The sequence below is a fragment of the Caretta caretta genome, chromosome 2, assembly GCF_965140235.1.
Source record: "Caretta caretta isolate rCarCar2 chromosome 2, rCarCar1.hap1, whole genome shotgun sequence".
NCBI classification, from domain to species: Eukaryota; Metazoa; Chordata; order Testudines; family Cheloniidae; genus Caretta; species Caretta caretta.
The window spans coordinates 153,085,924-153,109,821 of NC_134207.1; the positions used below are offsets into that span (position 1 = coordinate 153,085,924).

At 39.3% G+C, this 23,898-nt stretch overlaps 1 protein-coding gene and 1 non-coding gene across 4 annotated transcripts in view; both read left to right on the top strand.

Annotated features, from left to right (window-relative positions):
- GABBR2 (gamma-aminobutyric acid type B receptor subunit 2) overlaps positions 1-23,898 on the top strand; it is an 854,643-nt gene that overhangs the window by 521,860 nt on the left and 308,885 nt on the right. The window lies entirely within an intron of this gene.
- TRNAG-UCC (transfer RNA glycine (anticodon UCC)) lies at positions 11,832-11,903 on the top strand. Its single transcript has one exon. It is a non-coding gene; the product is annotated as a tRNA-Gly (tRNA).

Sequence of the window (23,898 nt, forward strand, 5' to 3'; positions counted from 1 at the left end):
AATTTTCTCCTTCCCTTGGACATTATGATCTGCTAGGGGGATCTTGTTACCAGAATTACGGTATGATTTTTCAAGCTATATAATCACTTACGGGAAGGATTTAGTCTGGGGGGCAGCCCTGTGAGGCTAGAAGTTCCCCAACGCTATCTCATAGAATTTTGTCCGGGAGTATAAGTGTCCAACTGGACTATATATCTGAAATGGTCTGCAAGATTGAATTTATCCATGAGAACTGGCCTGGGGCCCTTACAGCAAGCAAAATTTTGGTGGCCCTGCTTGGATGTGGGAAGAGGGCTGAGAAAACTCTTTCCTGCCACCCACAAAGCACCCATCCAGCACAGTTCCACTAGTGTGCCTGGCAGCACTTCACATCCATGAGGGCATAGATAGTTATATTGGAAGAATAACTTGGAAAGAATGGGGGCCCCCATGTGCACTTGCTAGTGTCTGTCAGATACTGGCAGAAGTGCATCCACCTCCTTTCAAAGTAGGCATGGGTGCTCTATACAGCACATTTCTCTCATCCAACACTCCCAGAGACAGACTGTCTGCATCTGCAGCTCTTGCTTTCAGAATATCTCAGCCGCATTTAGACATCACAAGAAGAGGAGACAGTTTTCCCAGCACACTGGAAAAAGGCAGGGTACTCTTTTTGGCCTATTAGATTTTAATTTTTTTTCTAGATATACTGTATTGTCTTGAGTTTATCTATGTTGACTCATGAACATTCTACCACCAGCCATGCGTGGAGCCAGCTAACCAACCGAAGGAGTCTCTTCCATACTAATGGCTTGTCCCAAGTGTGCACCCTTGCTAGGCACAGAGCTGCACTTGGAGAGATTGTGCCTGCCTAAATCACAATCTTCTCAATGCTCCTCCTGAGGAAAGGCATATCCACACTACACATTACAAACACAATCTAGCCTTCAGTGGCATCTGTTATTTTATCCCCTCTGCCAGGATAGTAATGAAGTTGTCAAGGTTCCTCCCCCACTCTGAACGCTAGGGTATAGATGTGGGGACCTGCATGAAAACCTCCTAAGCTTATCTTTACCAAAAACTTCCCCAAGGTACAAAATATTCCACCCTTTGTCCTTGGATTGGCCGCTACCACCAAACAAATACTGGTTACTGGGGAAGAGCTGTTTGGAAGTGTCTTTCCCCCCAAAATACTTCCCAAAACCTTGCACCCCACTTCCTGGACAAGGTTTGGTAAAAAGCCTCACCAATTTGCCTAGGTGACTACAGACCCAGACCCTTGGATCTTAAGAACAATGAACAATCCTCCCAACACTTGCACCCCCCCTTTCCTGGGAAATGTTGGATAAAAAATCTCACCAATTTGTATAGGTGACCACAGACCCAAACCCTTGGATCTGAGAACAATGAAAAAGCATTCAGTTTTCTTACAAGAAGACTTTTAATAGAAATAGGAGTAAATAGAAGTAAAGAAATCCCCTCTGTAAAATCAGGATGGTAGATACCTTACAGGTTAATTAGATTCAAAACATAGAGAATCCCTCTTGGCAAAACCTTAAGTTACAAAAAAAATACACAGACAGAAATAGTTATTCTATTCAGCACAATTCTTTTCTCAGCCATTTAAAGAAATCATAATCTAACACATACCTAGCTAGATTACTTACTAAAAGTTCTAAGACTCCATTCCTGGTCTATCCCCGACAAAAGCAGCATATAGACAGACCCACGGACCCTTTGTTTCTCTCCCTCCTCCCAGCTTTTGAAAGTATCTTGTCTCCTCATTGGTCATTTTGGTCAGGTGCCAGCGAGGTTACCTTTAGCTTCTTAACCCTTTACAGGTGAGAGGAGTTTTCCTCTGGCCAGGAGGGATTTTAAAGGGGTTTACCCTTCCCTTTATATTTATGACAGAAGTTTATTAAAAAAAAACAGATTTAAAACCGATTCTTTGTGGCACCCTACAACTTGATATTGCTCATTGCATCATTATCTTTGATTTAGTTATTCAGACAGCTTTCAATCCATGTGGTATTGTTTATCATAGAATATCAGGGTTGGAAGGGACCTCAGGAGGACAACTAGTCCAATCCCCTGCTCAAAGCAGGACCAATCCCCAATTTTTGTCCCAAATCCCTAAATGGCCCCCCTCAAGGATTGAACTCACAACCCTGCTCAAACTACTGAGCTATCCCTCCCCCCCAAGCCAAGCCAATTTGAATGAATTTGCAGAGTACGATAGTGAGACATTGTGTCAACTGCTTTACTAAAATCCAGCTATATTCCATCTACTGCCTTCCTTTCATCCCTTGGTTTGTAATTGTCACTAAAAAAGCAATCACAATCATTCGTCAGGTGGTCTTTGTAAACCCATCTTCCTTTTTGCTCATAGTTACATTATATTTTATATTCATGCCAAAAGCTGGTGTTAATGCAACCTTCAAGCACTCAAAAGTCATTAAAATAGGGTTAAAGTTAAGAACTCCACATTAATTCTGCCCTCCTGTGCTTACATCATGGCCCCTTTTATAGCATTATATATTCCTTGTGAAATTATATGATATAGAATGCATAAATTGGAATTTCATACCCATTCTTGCATGCAGAGAGCTACAGCACATACAGTTCTCAGATTTGTGTTTTTTTAAATCCTACTATGGTCTTCAGAACAAGTGAGGTTTGAAGAAATCTAGATCAGTAGTTTTGAAGTTATGAACATCTGAAATCAGCAAATGCATCTTTAATTAACTTAGCTAGTTAGGTATCCTCTAACACTGTTGTCTTGTGTTTTAGTTTCAACTAAATAAAAAAAATTTGGTCACATAGTGGCTTTTAGTCAGCTGCTTGTTATGATAAAACCTGGAGAGTAAAATCTTGGCCTCATTTTACCACTGAGTCCAATGGGGCCAAGATTTCACCCTGAGTCTGTGCAGAAAGAGAGAAACACAAATTTGCTAGGTTTCATAATTTAATTAGCATTACCCTCCTTTAGTCAAACCGTTTACAATAATTTTTGGGACTAAGATAGAAACAGACAGACTAATGTGGAAAAAAGGAGGGGAGGAAATAAGCAGAAATTAAGTAGATGAGTTTTATCTCTGTAATTCCAATTCCTTCTTCCTGTATCTTTTGGGATATATCTAAGGAGCAGCTCTCATAGGAGTGGACAGAAATAGAGAATTCAATTAACTCTTCAGGTCCATTAATATTATTGCTGAATAAAGTCAATGTCCATTGACATTGACTTTCTTTAGCAATGATGCCAGGCAGAAAATATCTGTACAGTTCTTTAGTTGATGTTCATGGAATGTTTAATTAACTTAATAAATCCACCCTTCAGTGTAAATCCAACATAAACACCCAGTTTGGTGCTAAATTATCCCAATGTTGGGCAGGGGAGGGCACAAAGATTCCTCCCACATCCATAAAAGGGTCAAAAACAATCACACTCCCTGCAAAACTGGCAAATACAGCTGTGCTTTTTGTTAAAGCATTTCTTCAGGTAACCCCTTTGTTTTAGATCAGTGGTTCTCAGCCAGGGTATGTGTATCCCTGGGGGCACGCAAAGGTCTTCCAGGGGATACATCAACTCATCTAGATATTTGCCTAGTTTTACAACAGGCTACATAAAAAGCACTAGCAAAGTCAGTACAAACTAAAATTTCATACAGACAATGACTTGTTTGTACTGTTCTACATAATAGTCACTGAAATGTAAGTACAATATTTATATTCCAATTGATTTATTTTATTATAAATGGTAAAAATGAGGAAGCAAGCAATTCCTCAGTAATGGTGTGCTTTAACATTTTGTATTTTTGATGTCTGATTTTTGTAAGCAAGTAGTTTAAGTGAGGTGAAACTTGTGGTATGCAAGACAAATCAGACTCCTGAAAGGGGTCCAGTAGCCTGGAAAGGTTGAGAGCAACTGCTTTAGATGATATGACTGTGTAGTGCGGATCGTTCTCATCTGATATTTCTGAACTACTGTTATTGGAGACTGATAGGGAAGCAGAGACACTCCAAAAATGAGGAGGGTATCCCACACAGTTCTGAAATTGAAGGGGGGTGGCTCTTGGACCATACTTGTGGTAGGTTTCTCTTCCTGTACCACAGCTTAACTCCTACTCTCAAGGATAGGATTTTTTGCCTCAGTCTACAATTATATAAGGACAGCAAGAAGTAAAATATTTATGCTAAGTATCAGCATAAATTATACAACTATATAGTATAGTCAGGCAATAGACCAAGCTGCCAAAGAAGATTGTACAGTCCCTGTCACTGGAGGGATTTAAGAATTGGCTAGCTAGCTACTCACCTATCAAGACAGTGGGTATCTCTTTGATCCCCAGGCACCAAAGAAGTAGATCTCTTTCAATACAAATGATTGTATGAAAAGTAATCTTCCATTGAAAAAAATCAATAGCTGATCTGTTAGATGGATAAAAATCTATCAGCGGATATACTATCAATGGTACTAAAAGAAAGAATCACAGTAAATTGGGTCAAATTGAGTCAGAAGCGGGTCAACCATCTGAGAATACAGCTCTGACATTCATTTTAATGAGTACACAAGGTTTTAAAACCAGTAAGCTGGTTTTAATCAGTGACAGCTTGTGGTATGATGAATTGCAGAAGTGTACATGAAAATTGTCATTAGGCTATTTAATAGTGAGTTTTACCATTCTACTCTATGAGCCTAATCCAGAGAAGTGCTGAGCAGATCCCAAAAGACTGATTTGAACGGGAGCTGAAGACATTCAGGACATGTAGGATCAATCCTGTAACCTGACTGATAATATGAAAGACCTGCTTTTGTACATATTTTAAATGTCACCACACCAAAGGTATTAATTTCTCTTGTTCTTTTGGTACAGATCCAAAGCCCACTGAAATTAAAGGTTTCAGAGTAGCTGCCGTGTTAGTTTGTATCCGCAAAAAGAAAAGGAGGACTTGTGGCTGTAGCTCACGAAAGCTAAATTTGTTAGTATCTAAGGTGCCACAAGTCCTCCTTTTCTTTTTGTGAAATTAAAGGGTGTCTTTCCATTAATTTCGGGAGGCTCTGGATCACACTTATTGCATACATACACCATACAGTCAAAGATTTTATGAAGCATTTTTTAATAAAAATGTTTGTTATACTAGAAAAGGCACTTTTGAACAAGCACTGCTTTCAGGTATACGAAGTACAAATTCTGATTTATATGCACAAATACTGTACATATGTATTTGCAAATCATGTTTGTGAATGCATGTTGAAATTTGTGTGCTCACGACAAGGCACATGCAAAAGCACGTGCAATTTAATATATACAAAATGCTTGTATAATTTAGTATGTGCAGTTTTAAAAATTAGGCTGTCTGATTCATTTTAATCATCATATGACTGCACTTGCAAAGATTTTTATGTCTTAAGTTCAAATAAAAAAATCTTATTCAATCTGATTTTTGCAGTGCGCATTATAGGAAATATTTCAATTGTTGTACCTTCCTCACTAAGAAGTTGTGAAAATTAGATATATGTTTTGAGAGCCCCAAATGGAAAAAGCTGTAGAAGTGCAAATAGTTAGTGTGCTTGTAAAATACTGAGAAAATGAAAACTGCTATATAAGTGCTAAATATTACTAGTAGAAGTGACATTTGTGCTTTATGATTTTCTGTCTTTTTTAAAAAAGACAACATCCTGTGGCAGCATAATCCGTTGTGTCAGAATGCCAATAAAACACTCCACTTCAAACAAAAGATTAATATGTGCTGATGTAAAAATTACTGGGTGATATTCTATGGCCTGTATTATGCAAGGGTCAAACTTAAGAATCACAATGGTCCTTTCTGGCCTATGAATCTATGAAAGTACTGGCCTGTGAAACAATGAACCTATGATAAACAAATGTTTCAGACATTTCAAATTCCTGCATTTTTCAGTTTGGTCATAGTAAGTAGTATGAACCATAACACACTGGTATGGCTTGCCCATTAGAAGTAATTGATTTATAAATTTAGACTGAATCTCCCCATAAAAACAGTGAAGACCCTCTGTGGTAACTGCACCTAGAGAGTTAAAGGTATGATGTGGGTTAGACCACTCTCCTGTGTCTGGAAGATGAAGCTCTGAGGCTCCTCGGTGTTGCAGAGTAGTTGCACAAAAGGGAGGGCAGGTGCCCAGACCCACCAGGTCAGCCCAGGAGATCTCAGTCAGCCACCTTGACTGAGTGTTTCCCAGGTGTAAAACCAAGGGCCTGGGGCAGAAAGAAGTTGTGTTAAATGGTGAGAGCCTGAATAGAATTAGAGGCAAGACAGTGGCTTCTGGGGACAGGGCAATGGTATCTTACCAGATGTTTTTGCATGAAGGAGTTGCCCGAGTACCATTTGGTACCACCTTTGCCCAGAGGAACAGGACTTACTTACATTTTGTAAATAAACAATTTATGCTGAGAAAATACCTGACACAGTATCACCAATTTCAGATCCAAATGGAAACTGACCTAAAAAACCCTGGAAGTCTGCTACCAGTAGCTAGAGGTATAGCAGGACAACAAAATTATATTCTATGTATGTAATGGAAGCATAACAAATTCCACAGTTAAGTTTGTGTTAATATTTGCATGTAAAGCAAACTCAGCTTTATGAAACAATACGACTATCCACCCCAAATTTACAGCACAATCTGAGTAAAGCATGATTATGACGATTTACAACTGTTAATTTGTTTGAGTTAAAAATCATTCAAAGTTAGCCCTTGAAGTTTTTGTTGAGACCATAACCTTCTTGGAGCCCCTGTCGCTAAAAGTATCATAGTTCACTGGAGAACTAGAAAATTCACAAAAATCTGTATCATCACTACCACTAACTTTTTTTAAAATTAGGTTTTAACTAAGCAGTTAGTTGCTCGTATCTAATTGTTATGATCGTACTCAAGGCCAGAGCAATATGCGAGGTCATTCTTAAAGAGTGTCATTGCATATTAGAGGTAACTCAATCCTCAATATTCTTCAACTAATATGCATGCTGCAGTTCTCTGGCTTGCAGAGCTTCATGGGAACAAGGGGGAGAATGTCAGAGGAAAATGGATTTACACCAACCAAGGTTTTGAGCCATAATGTAACAAAATAATGAGAAGCCTTTCATAATAATTGTTTTACAAAAAAGATCTGTTATAAAATAAAAACAAATCCAGGACCTGGAAACTGTGTTTGCACTTTAGATATTACAGATTGCATAGCTGTGATTACACACAATTTGGCCACAAATCATGCCAGTTATCCCAATTACTACCTTGAGAGTGGTGAAATTTGACCCTCTAACAAAAACAAAAACCGCTTATATTTTATGTTTACCAGAAATCTTTAACTGAGATTTCATTCTCTCCCCTTCATTATAGCTCCTATTGCTTTGAATAATGCATAAACATGTAAAGGTAAAGACATAACCACTGCAAAGAAACTCAGTCAGTTTTGCAACATGAGCAGGATCAGTCACAGGTGACAGTTCCAGTGATAAATGATGGTGCAGTATTTAGCTTCTGAGAGAGCTGCACATAAACACTGGTGTTTAAAACAGAAAGTAGAGCTAAACAGAGTAACTGCACAGACTACACGAAACATGTCTAAATTAAGCTTTATTCTTTGCTTGATGCATCAGTGAACTTCTGTTAGAAAATTAAGACTGGTTGGTGGTTCATGATAACTGTGTAGAACATGTAAAGAGCACAAAGTCTCATTTTAAAAAGATAACTACAAAATGCACAGCAGAACAGAAAAAGTATATATTCAAGAATAAAGTGCCTGAACTGCTAAGGAAAATATGTAGTCATTAAAACAGCTACTGCCCTGGATTTGAAAGCTTATTGGGACAGCATCACTAGACTTATCTCAATGTTAGTAAAGGCACCATGCTCCAGTGAATAGGGTGCTGGGCCAACACGCACAATGCCTGGTTTCTAGTCCCAACTCTGCCACTTACCTTCAGTGTCACATTAGGCAAGTCACTTTATGTTTTTGTCCTCTATTTCTCCTCCCACCCCTTCTCTGTCTCATCTACATAGAGTATAAACTCTGGGGAAGCAACTGTTGCTCAATATATATTTGTGTAGCATCTAGCACAACAGGCCTGATCATGGCTGGGGCTTCTAGCTACTATGGTGAAACAAAAAAAAACAACAAGAATCAGTGGGATTGCCAGAACTAGACTTGAATTTGCAAAATAGTGGACTATACTGTCTAGAACAAGTTTATTTGGTCTCTTTCACTGAGATTTTATTTGATTAGTTAAATCACTGGTTGAACTGTTATTTAAAAGTCAGAGGTTCAACTGGAGGATCTCCACATTTAGGTGGAGCCTTTGATAGCACAGAGCATAAGAGTTCATAGGCCATCTCCATCCCTCATGCAGCCAGCATAAGGTCAAAGCTGAGGAAAAAGAGGTGTGGTTGGGGCTTCCAAATGCCCCAGCAATCTCCAGCTGCTATATCATCTGCTCAAGGCCACTGACTGTCATCACAAATCAGAAAATCCCACAGTGTGTACTAATTTACTCTGGGGTCTGACCCAGTACACAGCTGGGCCAGCATCAGTGGTGCGCAAAAGATGGCTTAAATCCACCTTTGAATCCCTGGGATGCACACTTCAGCAAAGCTGTATGGAGAATGGAATTTCCATTCTGCTGAAGGTTTCAAGATTTGTTTTCATTCCAATTAGGAATGAACCTGAAAATATATAATTTCCCTGTGAAAGAAAATTCTGAAAGTTTCCATTTGATTGAAATGCTTCATTTGGACAAAATTTAAGTATTTCAGTTCAGTTTCAATTTTTTAAATAAAATACATTATAATATAATACAAAAAGTCAAAGTCATTTTGAAAGGAAAAATTGAAATGTTTTGTTCCCCAAAAATGGAAATCGAACATTTTGACACTGTCATAACTTTACCACATTTTTTCCCTGAAATGAAATTTAAGTGAAATTCACATAATTATGTGAAGTTTTTCAATTTTGATTGAACTGCATGCTGTGATGGAAAATGGTTTTGCTTAAGCTTTTCCAATCAGTTGTACTTTTCAGCTACAAAAGAGGATCAGGGCCTGTAACATGGTTCACTTACCACTCTGGGACGCCCTCAGCCTGTCCTGAGAATTAGCTCTGTGGTTGAGTGCACCCCATTTGGGTGATATATTGCTGCCATGACTCCCACTCTTGGGCCCACATCTCTCTAAGAGCCACAGTGTCGTCTTCAGCAACACAGCCCTCCAGCCATGCCCCACTCTGGGCTCCTTCCCCCGCCACCACACCCACACCATTTCAGGGGGACCTGCTGTCTGCTGTTCAGCCACCTCCCCTCAGTAGCAAACTGCCATTTACAGTCTAGCCACTTCCCAAGTGTCTCTGGCAACCCCCCTTACCCTTATATCAGGGCCTCCATCTGCAACCCCCACCCTTGTATCAGGTCCTCTGTTTGCAGCACTGCACTGTCCAGGGTGCTGGCGGTTCTCTCAACCCATCAGGAACACCGTCCGTCCGTCCGTCCGTCCTGGACTCCCAGCAGAGAACTGCTCTCCTCTGCCTTGCAGCTCCCGTTTTTATATGGGTCTACTTGGCCCTGATTGGCTGCTCCTCTCAGCCCTCCTCTGATTGGTTACTTCTGGTGCAGCCTCCCTAGGGCTGCTTTTAACCCCTATTTTTTGCAAGTGAGGGGCAGCTGTCCCATCACAGGACCCTAAAATACTGATATAGCAATACAAATTCCTGCACCATACTTACTGTAAAGCTAACAAGCCTTCCTATAATATATATATATTGATGTTCAAAGGGCGTGCTCGGATATTATAACTGTATTCTTGTTTCTTTTCTTGTTATTATTTTAAATAATAATAATAAGTCCAGCTTGAACACTGTCTTCCATTTTACATCCATAGGTGAGTCTTTCAGTCAAGAGTTAAAACATAAAGAACACTCCACTGAAGCAAGCTTAGTTTAAATCACTGATATTTGACAGAGAGACAATGGAGACCATTGAGTTGATAACGGTAGAGAATCAGGGCTAAATTCTACTCATAGTTTTACTAATGTACTCAGCTGGAGATATACAAGTATAACTGACAGCAGAAACTGGCCTGTTGTTCTGAGAACATGTGCAAGTGAGGATACTGTTGTTGGTTTTCTTATTAATTCATAACACTGTTCAAAGCTATATTAGCAGGAATAGTAAATTTGTAAGTAAAGGGGACTAATTTATTATACCTGTGTTTCTGACCATTCATCTTTCTCTCCTAAAACAAATTACACCCACCTCAGGAGATGAAAACTATCACACCCCTGAGATCCAGTCGAATGTACTATAGCTCACATTTTAAAAAAGTCAGTATATTTTAGGTACAAAAGCAAACAACAACGAAAAGCAAAACTAAAAGGTCCTCAGCATTTCCAAGTCCTCTGAGGAAAGTGTTTTCACCATTTGGATATCTTCTTCCAGAGATATGCCATGGAATTTTTGAAGGATTTTGGACCAAATACTGATTTGCTTTACAACCCATGGAACCTTGCTGAAGTTAATGAAATTGTACAGCATGTAAATGAAACAATTTGGCCTCTTGTACTGTATGTTTGAAGTCTGTCTGAGAAGTCACTGTACTCAGGTTTAAACAACTCAGAGCACATACCCATATTTTACATTATTGCTTTAGCAATCACAAATATATTCTGCTGCTGAAGGAGAGATATCTGTAATCCTAATAAATAAGGTTCTGGAACTTTCCAAAATAAACATCCTAACTGAGAAAAAAACAGAAAGGAAAAATTGTTAGTAGTGGGGATATGCCAACTGGTGTTCAGTCGAGATGATCTTAGAGACCCAAGGAGTCTGGAGTAAACCAGGATTAGAGGATTGGTCTCTTAAAGCATTCCTTTCAGTAACGCTTCCCACAATTTACATCCACTTTTTAACTAAAATACAAACCTTGATACCTGGTAAGACTCGGTTGACATTCTCAAAGCTTGATACCTGGTTAGACATCCTGGGATGGCTGACATTCCCACAGTGTTACCGGGAGGCCATCGGTGCTATAGCTGGAGACTACTGTGGAGAGTAGACACTGCAGGAAGTATCACCCAAAAGGGATTTTATGGAGAACTTATTTTATTTTGGAGTTACTACAGTACAGGTGATGCAAACTCCTCCCAGTACTCATCCTTAGAACTCTGTGTTCAATCTCCATTGACTTCAGATGAAGTTCTCTGGATGTACTCCACAATGACTGAATGCAGAATTTGGCTGACACCTTTGTATGATACTCTAAGAATCCAAACTTTTGAATATCCTGGCTTTTAATTTCTCAATCATAAAGTCATTTTAGCATTTGTTTTAATCTAATATCTTAAAAGAAAACAAGAAAGATATATTTATGCTGCATGCTGAGCTCTCCATGTTGACAAGGAAGATTTTGCTTTGTCACACTCTTACATAAGTATCAGTATTGAAGAGGTAAAGTGAAAAATCCAATCAGCTGTGTATGCCAGACACTCTATGGTCGTCTTAGCATATGTACAGTAAACACACTATATCAGTACTTAGTCGTGAACTGAGTTAATACTGTGCATGTGCAAATAAATAATTGTAAAGCTTTAACTTTTAGAATGATTCACACCACCTCCCCCCCCCGCCCCCACCGCAGTTTAGGAAGGATCTCATTCCTCAATGTGGAATACAAACATCTGGAACTTTTATATTCTACTATGTGTTTTGTTTGATAGATAAAGTTGCAAGATTTTTTTAATAAGCAGAGAAATGTGTATTTCATTCACAATTCCTTAACTCAAAAATGGCTAAACTGATGTCACTTAAGCTTTGGCTGACATGAAAATGCATTGGTGGTATAGTGGTGAGCATAGCTGCCTTCCAAGCAGTTGACCTGGGTTTGATTCCCAGTCAATGCAATAATGGATTTTCTCCTTTGTTGGAGGGAGGGATAGCTCAGTGGTTTGAGCATTGGCCTACTAAATCCAGGGTTATGCATTCAATCCTTGAGTGGGCCATTTAGGGATCTGGGGCAAAAATTCAGGATTGGTCCTGCTTTCAGTAGCGGGTCAGACTAGATGATCTTCTGAGGTCCCTTCCAACCCTGATATTCTATGAAAAGTTTGAAGCTTCAGTCCAAAAACAAACATTTTGAGAAAGTTATGATTGAATGGACTTAAACCAATATGGCCTTCTCAACTTTAAGTATAGTTTTTATCAGTGAATGCTATAAATTCTGTAATAATATAATGTAAGCATGATGTGCTCTCAGCAGCAATGAGTTGTGGTAATACTATGTAACATGATCTTCACAGGATTTCTGCGCTTTCTGCTGTAGAACTGAATTAATAAAACATGGATCCCTCTAAAAAAACCTTTCTTGCAAGAAGCACAGAAATTCAAGATTCTTCAAACGGGATTTTCACTAAATTACTTGCATAATTCTCTGTGGCTTATTAAATTATGTTTGTGCTAAGTCAAGATATAGAATAAATTATTAACATTAGTTTGAAGTAAGTGAGAATTCGAGAAGTAAGAAGCATGTTATTGGGCTTCAGATAGCAGGTAATTTTTGTGTTTTAACTCAAAGAAAGAGCTGCGTGGGGAGTGTAAGAAAAGTCTTCTATTAAGAAAGGAGAGGCAGGAAATTGAGCTACTTCAGAACAGAGCTATTACATTTCTTTCACAGAATTGATGGATAAAGTTTCACAAAAGCAGCATTCGGTACTGAGAGTAGTATAGAACATATAGGCTGGATCATATGCTACATTTTATATAGGTGTTCAGCTGAATACAGCCAGTGTCCATAAAAGCTATCAAAGGTTCTTTTGTGAAGACTCATTGAAGTCAGCAGTAATTTAGGGGTGAATTTATCATGTGGGTGAATCAGACCTCAAGTTTGGAGGAAAACATGTGAATAAACCCTGTGGCCTTCTATGTATTATGAATAAATTCAATATAATTTAATATTTTCTTTATTTCTGTTTGCAAGTCTGTGGCTGTTAATTTTCCTTTGCAAAATTTAGAAACTCTCGTCAGTTAACATGACAAGTTAATGAGGCAACCACAAATTGTGTTGGCATGTCTTCTTTATGCAATTGGTGAATTATTGTCTTTGAACTGGACACAATCAAGTAGGGCCTCTAAGTCTCTGAACTCTTTCAGAAAGGTGGTGCACTCTAAACAGTTGCTTAGATGCTGATAACTTCTACAGATTTGAGCGGATTAAGAATTTGGTGATAGAAAAAGCCCTGAAAATAATATTTCATCTCATCAAGAACAGAGATTACAGATCTGCATAGCTGCTTCATAAGGCCCTGGGGGTCTCTGTAGTTAGCTACTGTATCCTTTGCCTCATCAGTGATGTATGAATTTATAAATAGAAAAATACTATGTTTATTATTATTTATTCTTTTTGCTTTGCTACTATGTATTGTCATTGACGAAATGCAGGCCTGGAGTAAAATCAGCTGGTTACTTAGGCAGCATTTCAAGAGGCTCCTTCGCTCCTCATTCCATCCCCACTAGCTGGACCTTTATCAGGTAGCCTGACACTTGGACTCTCCTTCTCCCCCAAGATACTCTTCAAGCCTGGCACAATATATAGAATCATGGAAATGTAAAGCTGCAAAGGACCTTGAGAGGTCAACAAGTCCCGGACCTTGCACTGGGGCAGGGCTAAGTAAACCTAGACCATCCCTGACTGGTATGAGTTAAAAACCTCCAGTGATGGGGATTGCACAACCTCCCTTCGAAGTCCATTGCTTCCCCCACCCCCTATTTACCTTTATATAACCCCTCATGGTGCTTCCCCCAGGAACAGACCACTGTGTCCTGTGCAGGCCCTTTTCCTGCCAGCTTCTCAGCAGTCCATTCCCTCACTCTTTGCCAGCTGTCCCCCTCTCTCACAATAATAATCCAACAGAAGTAGCTAAATGCTTAGCACTTTTGAAAATCATGCCACTTACTCAGGATTTAGCCGCCTATATTAGGCACCCATTTTTAAAAATCTTGGCTCCTAATAACAATCTTTAGCACTTATATATTGCTTTTCATACCTGGATCTCAGCCAGATCAGCACTGCTGGCAGCAATGAAAATATTTAACCATCAATTTCAGAGGAGATTTGGGAAATGCCAGAGGAGGAGCCAAAGGGCAGGATCAGTAAGAGACACCAGATACAGAACTAAATACATGAGAAGCCACATAAGAGAGGAATGCTACTTGAATACATCCAAAGTTTGGAAAGATTTTTATTCCTACAATGAATGCAGCACCTCGCTATTAATTTAACAGTTAAGCTTTTATGGATGAGCCAGAGGTTATGTGGCTGTCGGTGACACAGATATCCCACTAACCCAAATTATCCATTTACTCAAAGCTACTTCCAATGTAGCTGAAAATTCATCATTCACAAGCCATTTCCATCCCACTGAGAGGTAGTGCTGCTATGCAGAAGCATAGCCATGGCACTGAGAAAGGGGGAGGCCCAACTTGGGCTTGTCAGGACATGCCTGGGTCCTTGGATTGCCTTAACCCAGCTCAGCTCCTGATTAAATTCATTTTTAAATAATCCTCTCCTTCCTTGGCATTTACACCCTTCAGGTACTTATTAACTGTTTTCTTGCGTATCCTAATTCATTGTTAGGTCATGATACACGTATTTAGTTCTTTTAGAACCAAATCATCAGCCAGTGAAGGGATTTAGGGAGGGCTAAATCCTCTCTGTGACTGGTGGTGGGCCCATGCCTAAGAGGGTTGGGGAAGAAGTAACTGGGGAGAAGTCTGGTTGAACAGTATCAGCACGGAGCCTGAGCTGATAGTCACAAACATTAGGAGAATCCAAGAACCCACTCTAAATTTGTATGGGTTCTATGAAAACTCTTGTTTGTACAGCTCTGCTTTAACCAGTCCTGCTTTTGTGCTGGATGAAATGATATTTGTGTATGATTTATATATCAGTTTAATGCCTGATTCTGAGCTCTGTCCTTCAGAATGAAAGGCACTATATACATGTAAAATGATCATATTATTACTAGTCAGGAGTCTCAGGATTAAGTGGTTTAATTCTAATGGCTGATAATGTTTCTCCAAACTTGTGTCAGTGACAATGATACCTTGTCCTTGAGGCTCAGCTCTGCTCCCCACCCTTAGAATCATAGAATCTTTTGTGCTGCTTACTTTTTAATCTGTTTACTAAAATAAGTACACTGAACTGCAAAAGCTAAAAATGCCATTTTAAATACCTTACATTAACTCAGTAATGTAATCTAAGAGTTATAGAAACTAATTTAGTGCAAAATAACCACAGAGACATTTTTTTGTTGTGGTATCTCGCAGAAGCTTGTAGCACATCAACATTATCCTCATTTACAATGCATTATTGTTCTGATAGACCAGGAAGCTTTTCAGTTGTCCTCACCACAAATCAACAATTAAGTCTATGTCCCACATTTCTAGCTCAGAGAAGTCACGACTGCAAGCTTATAAATAACGAGTCAGTGAGCCTTTCTTTATGTATTTCTATCCACTTTTAAACAGTTCCAACAGTTTCTTTGTTTAAAGACAATAGTGCTGAGATTAAGAATTGCAGTTCAAATGAGGAGTAAAATGTCATGTTGGGTAAACAATTATTCTTCACAGTAGCTGTCAGGAAGGAAGAGAAGACAAGGAGACGGGAGGAGAAAAAGGAGAGGGAGAAAAGTGCCTGTGTGAGAGAGAGCCAGAGTGCAAAGGAAGGATTTGAATTACTGTAGTGTTCTGTATTCATTATAATTAGAGGTGACAAACTAGTTTTGCTAGTATAAGAGCATCCCCGACCCTTCGTCCACAAGTTAAACTGAACGTTTTTGACATGCAAGAGAGACTGGATACATTTTCATCCTCCCCCCCCCCCCCAATTTTTCATTTTCATATACGTCTGCAATTCTTGATTCTTGGTCAGACGAAATGCAGAACGGTCATAATAATAAAACTTAGCACTTTACGTTATCAAAGCACTGTATATAAAATTTACTGATAATTAATCCTCAAAGCATCTCCCCTATGCATTATTATTCCATTTTAAAGATGAGGAAGAAAAGGCAGAAAGGTTAAGTGCTGAAGGCCAAAGAATGTGCATTTATGGCAGAGTCAGGATGAGAATTCAGAAGTCCTTGACTTCCAACTCTGTGCTCATTCTGCTGTACTATTAATGGCATTTAGCCTGACAGGAAGTAGTAAGTAAGTATAACAAGGAGTCCAGTGGCACCTTAAAGACTAACAGATTTATTTGAGCATAAGCTTTTGTGGGTAAAAACCCCACTTCGCATCTGAAGAAGTGGGGTTTTTACCCACAAAAGCTTATGCTCAAATAAATCTGTTAGTCTTTAAGGTGCCACTGGACTCCTTGTTGTTTTTGTGGATACAGACTAACACGGCTACCCCCTGGTAAGTAAGTATGTGACATGTCACAAGAAAAACTGATCTAATGAAATTTCCAGTCCAGTTTCACAAATTCAAAAGATTCACATAATATGGTAAGTGTGTTCATTTCTGGGTATTTCCTATTTTAGCCATTATACTTCCTCTGAGTGTGTGCAGAAATCTGTTTCATACAAATATAAAGCACTAGAGCCTTGCAACCCAACCAGAACCCAATGACACCTGATTACAAGTACTGGGTTCTGGTTGGGTCTGAAAACAACCAATTTTCTTGGGCTCAGGTTGTGTCAGGTAGTATCTGATCACCTCTTCCTGCATGCAGTTGGCACAGTAGTGGCTGTGCGCCCCACTCTTGCCAGCCATTGCTATCTCACTGTGCTATGTGTGCTGCAGAGTGAGTGTGCTGATGAGTCGCAGCACCTCTCAGTTTGCTGCACACACAGCGCAGCGATGGAGGAGCACAGCCACTCCATTGGCAGGAGGCAGCCAGAGATAGATTGCAGGCATGATATAGTTGGGGTTGGTCCTGCTTTGAGAAGGGGGTTGGACTAGATGACCTCCTGAGGTCTCTTCCAACCCTGATATTCTATGATTCTAAGGGTGGGGAGCAGGGCTGAGCCTCAAGGACAAGGTATCATTGTCACTGACACAAGTTTGGAGAAACAATATCAGCCATGAGAATTAAAACACTTAATCCTGAGACTCCTGACTAGTAATAATATGATCATTTTACATGTATATAGTGCCTTTCATTCTGAAGGACAGAGCTCAGAATCAGGCATTAAACTGATATATAAATCATACACAAATATCATTTCATTCAGCACTCGAAAGTATCCACCTATTGCATACTTTAATGAAAGATGAATGAAGGATTTGAATGTTCCATGAATACTTCTAAATCTTGTTCCTAATTTCCTAGCTCATTTAATCAAGTCCTTAGTATCTTAAAATGAAGGTCGGTATGGGATTATAAATTTTATCCCTGATTTTCTGAAGAACACAGTATATCACAGAATGTTAATTGATAATCACAATTAAAATGTGTAACCACTAAAAGATCAGCTATTAATTTGAACTACATTCAACTCAATTAAGGTAGTAATGGGATTAGAAATTATATTGAAGGATTGGTCATGGTGTAATTATATTATAAAATATACGTGTGTGTAATATGTGGCATTATACTGCAATCTCAGTTTGATTAAGCCATTTCCATTCTCTTGTATTCACTCACATATAATTTGGTAAACTCTTTAATTGAAAACTCTGCTGGTTTTGTTTACTCTGAAATCTTGAAATATTCAAAAATCAAGTTAGTTTTAGTATAGACATTATTTCTGAGTTTATACATTGTAAAATGTATTTATCATTTTTAATATTGATATAGGTCTAAAGACACCATAACAATCTGGATTTAACTCCTAACTGTCAAAATGTTTTTCTTCATTTACTGCATTGAACCAAAATCCTCCTGGTAAAGTCCCAAATCAATATGCTGTTTCTCAGTTGTAAAATGCACTTTGGAACCTATATATTAAGCAGATATTAAGCACTGTGTGTAAAACAATAGAGATCCAGTCCATTTTCCAGCTGCAGCTCATAAGAACATGAGATGTTGTTCAACAACAGTACAACATTAGACCCCCATCCTGCAAATTTTTGCTGTATGTGCTTAAATATCTTTATTCATGTTTGTAAAAAGAACAGGAGGACTTGTGGCACCTTAGAGACTAACAAATTTATCAGAGCATAAGCTTTCGTGGGCTACAGCGCACTTCATTGGATGCATAGAATGGAACATATAGTAAGAAGTCCAATGGTCAAATTACTCCCTTACACAGGCTTGGACTGATCTCCAGGGAAGTATCCCAGGAGGCCCTAGTGTTTGGAGATTCTAGAAGCCCATGCAAGCAGTAGCAGGTTTGAAAACAGATGCCATTGCTCTGAGGATGTGAGTCATGGTTGGCAGAGAGCCTACGGCCCAGTAGCTTAGATCAACAGACTCATCTGTTGGAGTCCCTCTGCTAGTTAAAATTGAAGCCAGGATGTTCAGGAGGTGGGGATGCTGGTGGCAGAGGAGCAGCCCCTGGATGCCTTCTGTTGCCTCTTGAGTTTGATTTTTGTGTGCTGTGGTATTATACACTGAGGCATGATCTAAGAAATGCCATAATACTGTACTAAATCCAAACATAAGAGGCAACAAATTTCCAGGAGGGCAGCATATGCATCATGTCAACCAATGGGGCAGCTAGGCCTACAGAGAATATCAACATGAAACAATAGCAGTGGTGTTTGCAACCCTCTTATCTGAAGGAACAAAATACCATCACCGTCTCCCAGAGCCCTAGTGGCAGGAGTAATGGGTATTCATAACATGAACTTCCACAGCCAAGACCTCTCTTGGAAGCTGGTTCTCTCACCTCCCTGGAGGCCCTTTCTTTTCCAGTATAACACTGCACATACATAACTGTTTACAGAAGCTGGCACCTAGTTTGTATGACAGCTTTCTTACAAACTGTATCCCTAAACACTTTATAGAGAGAAGAGGGCATTGGTTAGTATTTAGAGTAGAGGAGTATAGCATGCCTGACTACAGAGGGAAATGGAAAATCTGAGATTTTCATCTTGGCTTATTCCCACATGACAAGAGAGAGTGCATGAGTGAGAGAGAAAAAAATAGCATAAAATAAATACTATAAGGAAAATTATATATTTCCTGACCGTTAGTGAGTCTGGATAACAAATGGGTCTCAAGAGTTTAAGAATTGTTTTCTTGGCAGCCCAAATAAACAGAACTCATCTCTCTATTGTTCCTGTATGCCTTTCAATATCACTTCCATAGGGGCAGTACTGATGGCCTGAGTCCCAGGCCAAAGGCTTGAGGATAGATGACTGTAGACTGTAGTAAGTTTCTGTTCCCAGCTCTGCTACTGATTGTTTTGTGACCTTCAGTAAGTCATTTTAGGCCAAAACATAGGTGAAAGTTATGTTCCTTAAAGCACATTTACGTGCCTAAACAAAATACTTTTCAAAGCTGCTGCTGTGTGTGTCAAGTTTTTTCTTCTGTAAAACTGCAATAATACTTACCTGCTATTAGCAAAGGAATTTCTTAACCACAGTCACTTTTACTCTTGAAAGCACAAGAGAGTTATATATCTTTGAAAAATAACCAACAGCCCCCTTAGCCTGATCTTAACCCTTTCATGAGCCCTTGGTTTGGTTAGCATCCTCAGGCTAGGCAACCCTTCCTGCCTTCTTTCTCCTTATCCTGGTCTTCTTGTATGTTGCGGAGGTCTGACGTCCCTTCCCAGAGAGCATTCCCCCTTAGATGTAGTCTCCAATCCCTTTAGCTATGTGTCCAGGCTGAGGAACTCCAGTCCCTTTCCCCAGCCAGGCTTCTGTGTAGAGAGTTCCCTGTTCTTTCGGATGAGCCAATAGTTGAGAGACAGTTGATATTTCATAGATATAAGGTGACCTATGTAGCCACGTATTTTTATTATTACACTTGAGTCCCCCTCCACCCTATTGTCTGTTTGTTATATCACATTGTTACACTCATTTCAGATTAGACTGAACATTCTTATGGAAGTCTTACCCATAGGGCTGACCCTGAGGTATCTTATGTTGGGGGCTCAGGGCCATACAAAGTCAAAGTTCTGCCTTTTGGTTTCACCTAAAAAGTAAAGACCCAGAGAGACTCCACAGCCCCATGTATGTTACAGATAAAATTATGGTGACCCTTCACAACTGAACTTGTAAAGGGCAAAAGTGGGTGTGCAGGGACATGGCCTAGATGGTAGTTCCACACATAGGGGTCAAAATAGGCATAGGAGGAAAGCAAGGGAATGTATTTGCTATTTCCCTACATATCTAGCAACAGCTGGACATGAGCCAGTCATGTAGATACCCTGGGTGAGTGGTTTCTTCTCCTTTGTTCTTCCCCTGGCTCCCTCAGAGTTTCATATACAGAGAGTCCTTTTGTTCAAGTCTTGCTTGCTTACTTCCTCAGGTCCCCTGTTACACTCTGTGTCTCATCTCTTCAAAAATGTCATCTTCTTAAACCTTAACTGAAAATGTTTTGTTTCTCCCATTCCTATAGCATTTACTGTATACTACTACTAGTAGTAATAGTAGTAAAAAGAAAAGGAGTACTTGTGGCGCCTGAGAGATTAACAAATTTATTTGAGCATAAGCTTTCGTGAGCTACAGCTCACTTCATCAGATGCATTCAGTGGAAAATACAGTGGGGAGATTTATATACATAGAGAACATGAAACAGGGGGTGTTACCATACACACTGTAACCAGAGTGATCACTTAATGTGAGCTACTACGAGCGGGGGGGGGCGCAGAACCTTTTGTAGTGATAATCAAGGTGGGCCATTTCCAGCAGTTGATAAAGAACATCTGAGGAACAGTGGGGGGTAGGAGGTCTACAACCTATCCTGAAGGACGACCCATCACTCTCACAGATCTTGGGAGACAGGCCAGTCCTTGCTTACAGACAGCCCCCCAATCTGAAGCAAATACTCACCAGCAACCACACACCACTCAACAGAACCACTAACCCAGGAACCTATCCTTGCAACAAAGCCCATTGCCAACTGTGTCCACATATCTATTCAGGGGATACCATCATAGGGCCTAATCACATCAGCCACGCCATCAGAGGCTCGTTCACCTGCACATCTACCAATGTGATATAAGCCATCATGTGCCAACAATGTCCCTCTTCCATGTACATTGGCCAAACTGGACAGAATAAATGGACACAAATCAGACGTCAAGAATTGTAACATTCAAAAACCAGTTGGAGAACACTTCAATCTCTCTGGTCACTAGATTACAGACCTAAAAGTGGCAATACTTCAACAAAAAAACCCTTCAAAAACAGACTCCAACGAGAGACTGCTGAATTGGAATTAATTTGCAAACTGGATACAATTAACTTAGACTTGAATAGAGACTGGGAGTGGATGGGTCATTACACAAAGTAAAACTATTTCCCCATGTTTATTCTCTCCCCCCCCCCACCCCCGGCCCCACTGTTCCTCAGACGTTCTTGTCAACTGCTGGAAATGGCCCACCTTGATTATCACTACAAAAGCCCCCCCCCTCATCCCCCGCTGGTAATAGCTCACCTTAAGTGATCACTCTGGTTACAGTGTGTATGGTAATACCCATTGTTTCATGTTCTCTGTGTATATAAATCTCCCCACTGTATTTTCCACTGAATGCATCCGATGAATTGAACTGTAGCTCACGAAAGCTTATGCTCAAATAAATTTGTTAGTCTCTAACGTGCCACAAGTACTCCTTTTCTTTTTGCTAACTCTGTGTTCTTTGCATGCCTGCCACTTTGTCCTGGAACGGGTTAATCAAGAAGATTAGAGCACCCAGGCTAGGTAGATCTCTGAGGAAGCATGTATAAGAAACTGGGAGCTCAGGGAGATGAAGGCACCGATTTCAAAGCTTAAGGCCATGGGGCTGTGGAGTCCCATGTCCCAAGGAAGGGGAGCAGACATGAGGTCTGCACCTGAAAGTGTGTTTTAGAAACTCAGAGCTAGGAATAGTGATCCGACTCTACTCTGCTTAGAAGCATGTGGGATCCACTGGTTAGGTACACTGACAACAAACTGGTGTTCAAACAGAGGGGATTGAGTAAGGTTGTGACAATGAGCATTTGGATTTTTTTGGCATATAACCCAGTCCCAGGTATAATATTTCACCCCACAATAATTTCTACTTAAGACGCTTTTTGGGGGTAAGCAAGTGAGAATCAGTGTTAGAATGTGCCCAAACATTTTCATCAGTGTTAAAGTCACTACAATCAGAATTTAACATATAATGATTTAAGATTTTCCTGTTATGACTGCTGTTTGGTTTCCTACATTCAATATGACTTTTAAAGAAAAGCTTTATATTTACGAGATGGCAGCTTTGTTTGTTCCACAACAACTACTTCTCACAACTACTAACTAAAATATATGCATTCTAATGGTTCTAAAGCTACTGTAAGGAACTAGGAGCATATTTTCAAAGGCAACTTCAATCAGGAAACCCTTTGCTTATAAAAGAAAGATCTAAGTTGCTTTGTATTTGTTAGGAATGAGAGGTATTCCAACTAGAACCTGCTGAAAAACAAGGTCACCATGCAAAAAACTCTATTTTCCAGCCATTTTCCAGTGAATCTCCGCTTGCTTTAACTCCTGCTTCTGGCAGTTTCTTTAGTGAATTATTAATTTAAACATAACTGCAAGGAGAAAAAAGAACAAGCTGTAGTCTCTTTCCCGTATTAATTAGGAACAATATATGTTGTTCTATGGCACAGGAGAATGTTGTGGTTTATGTTATGAATAGTTATGTTTTGAAATGACACCCCCTATCCTTTATTTCCAAAGACTTTTCAAACATTTTTCTGGGACTCTGTAAGCTACATACTTTTAATTTTGAATAGCATATATTTTTTTATTTCTTCTTACGAGACAGAACAACTAGAAAAACAGAGGTGCATTTAAAGTAAAATTATCTTACAGAAAGCTACAACTATTAAATTACAATTGCTCTAAATAATAAAGGATTTTATAATGAGTGTAAATCAATTACAGAGTGTAACTGTCTAACTCACGTGCATAAAGTCAAGCATGCATGTAAGAGAGTTTGCAGCATTGAGGCCTATATTTTTAGCACTGAAAGGAAATATATAATGTAAGGCAGAGAATCTTTGAAAACCTGATTCAAATTTGAAAAGCAGAAGTGTGCATTTCATCATGCATATCACTATCATGCATTAAATGAAAGTGAGGTGCAGTAGAGATTTTATAATCAGCTGGATATAAAAAATGAGAATGAGTATAGTAGAACCTCAGAGTTACAAACACCTCGGGAATGGAGGTTGTTCATAACACTGAAATGTTTGTAACTCTGGACAAAATGTTATGGTTGGTCTTTCAAAAGTTTACAACTGAACATTGAAACTTTACTATGCAGAAGAAAAATGCTGCTTTTGCTTTATTTTTTAGTAGATTATATTTAACACAGTACTGTATTGTATTTGCCTTTTCTTCTTCTTTTTTTTTTTTTTGGTCTCTGCTGCTGCCTTCCAGTTCCAAATGAGGTGTGTGGTCGACTGGTCAGTTCGTTACTCTGGTGTTCATAACTCTGAGGTTCTATTGGAAACCTATATAGCTGTGCAAGACTGAAAAAGATAAAATTTTGGAGATGGCATATAAAAAATAATCTCAGTATAATTCCACTGTAACTAGAATTGTATAACAGCACATTACAATGTTCTGAAACCATGTGTGACTTCTGCCCCCCTTTAGTATCGGCAGAGTTTTACTGTAACCAAGTTTATTGTCAGCATTCTACTGCTGAACGTTTATTCAAATGTAAAAATCATTAATTCCAGATTCTCAAACCTGTAATAGCAACAAGATTCTTAATTATATTCAGTTATGGAATAAGGAGCTATTAAATGTGACTAAAG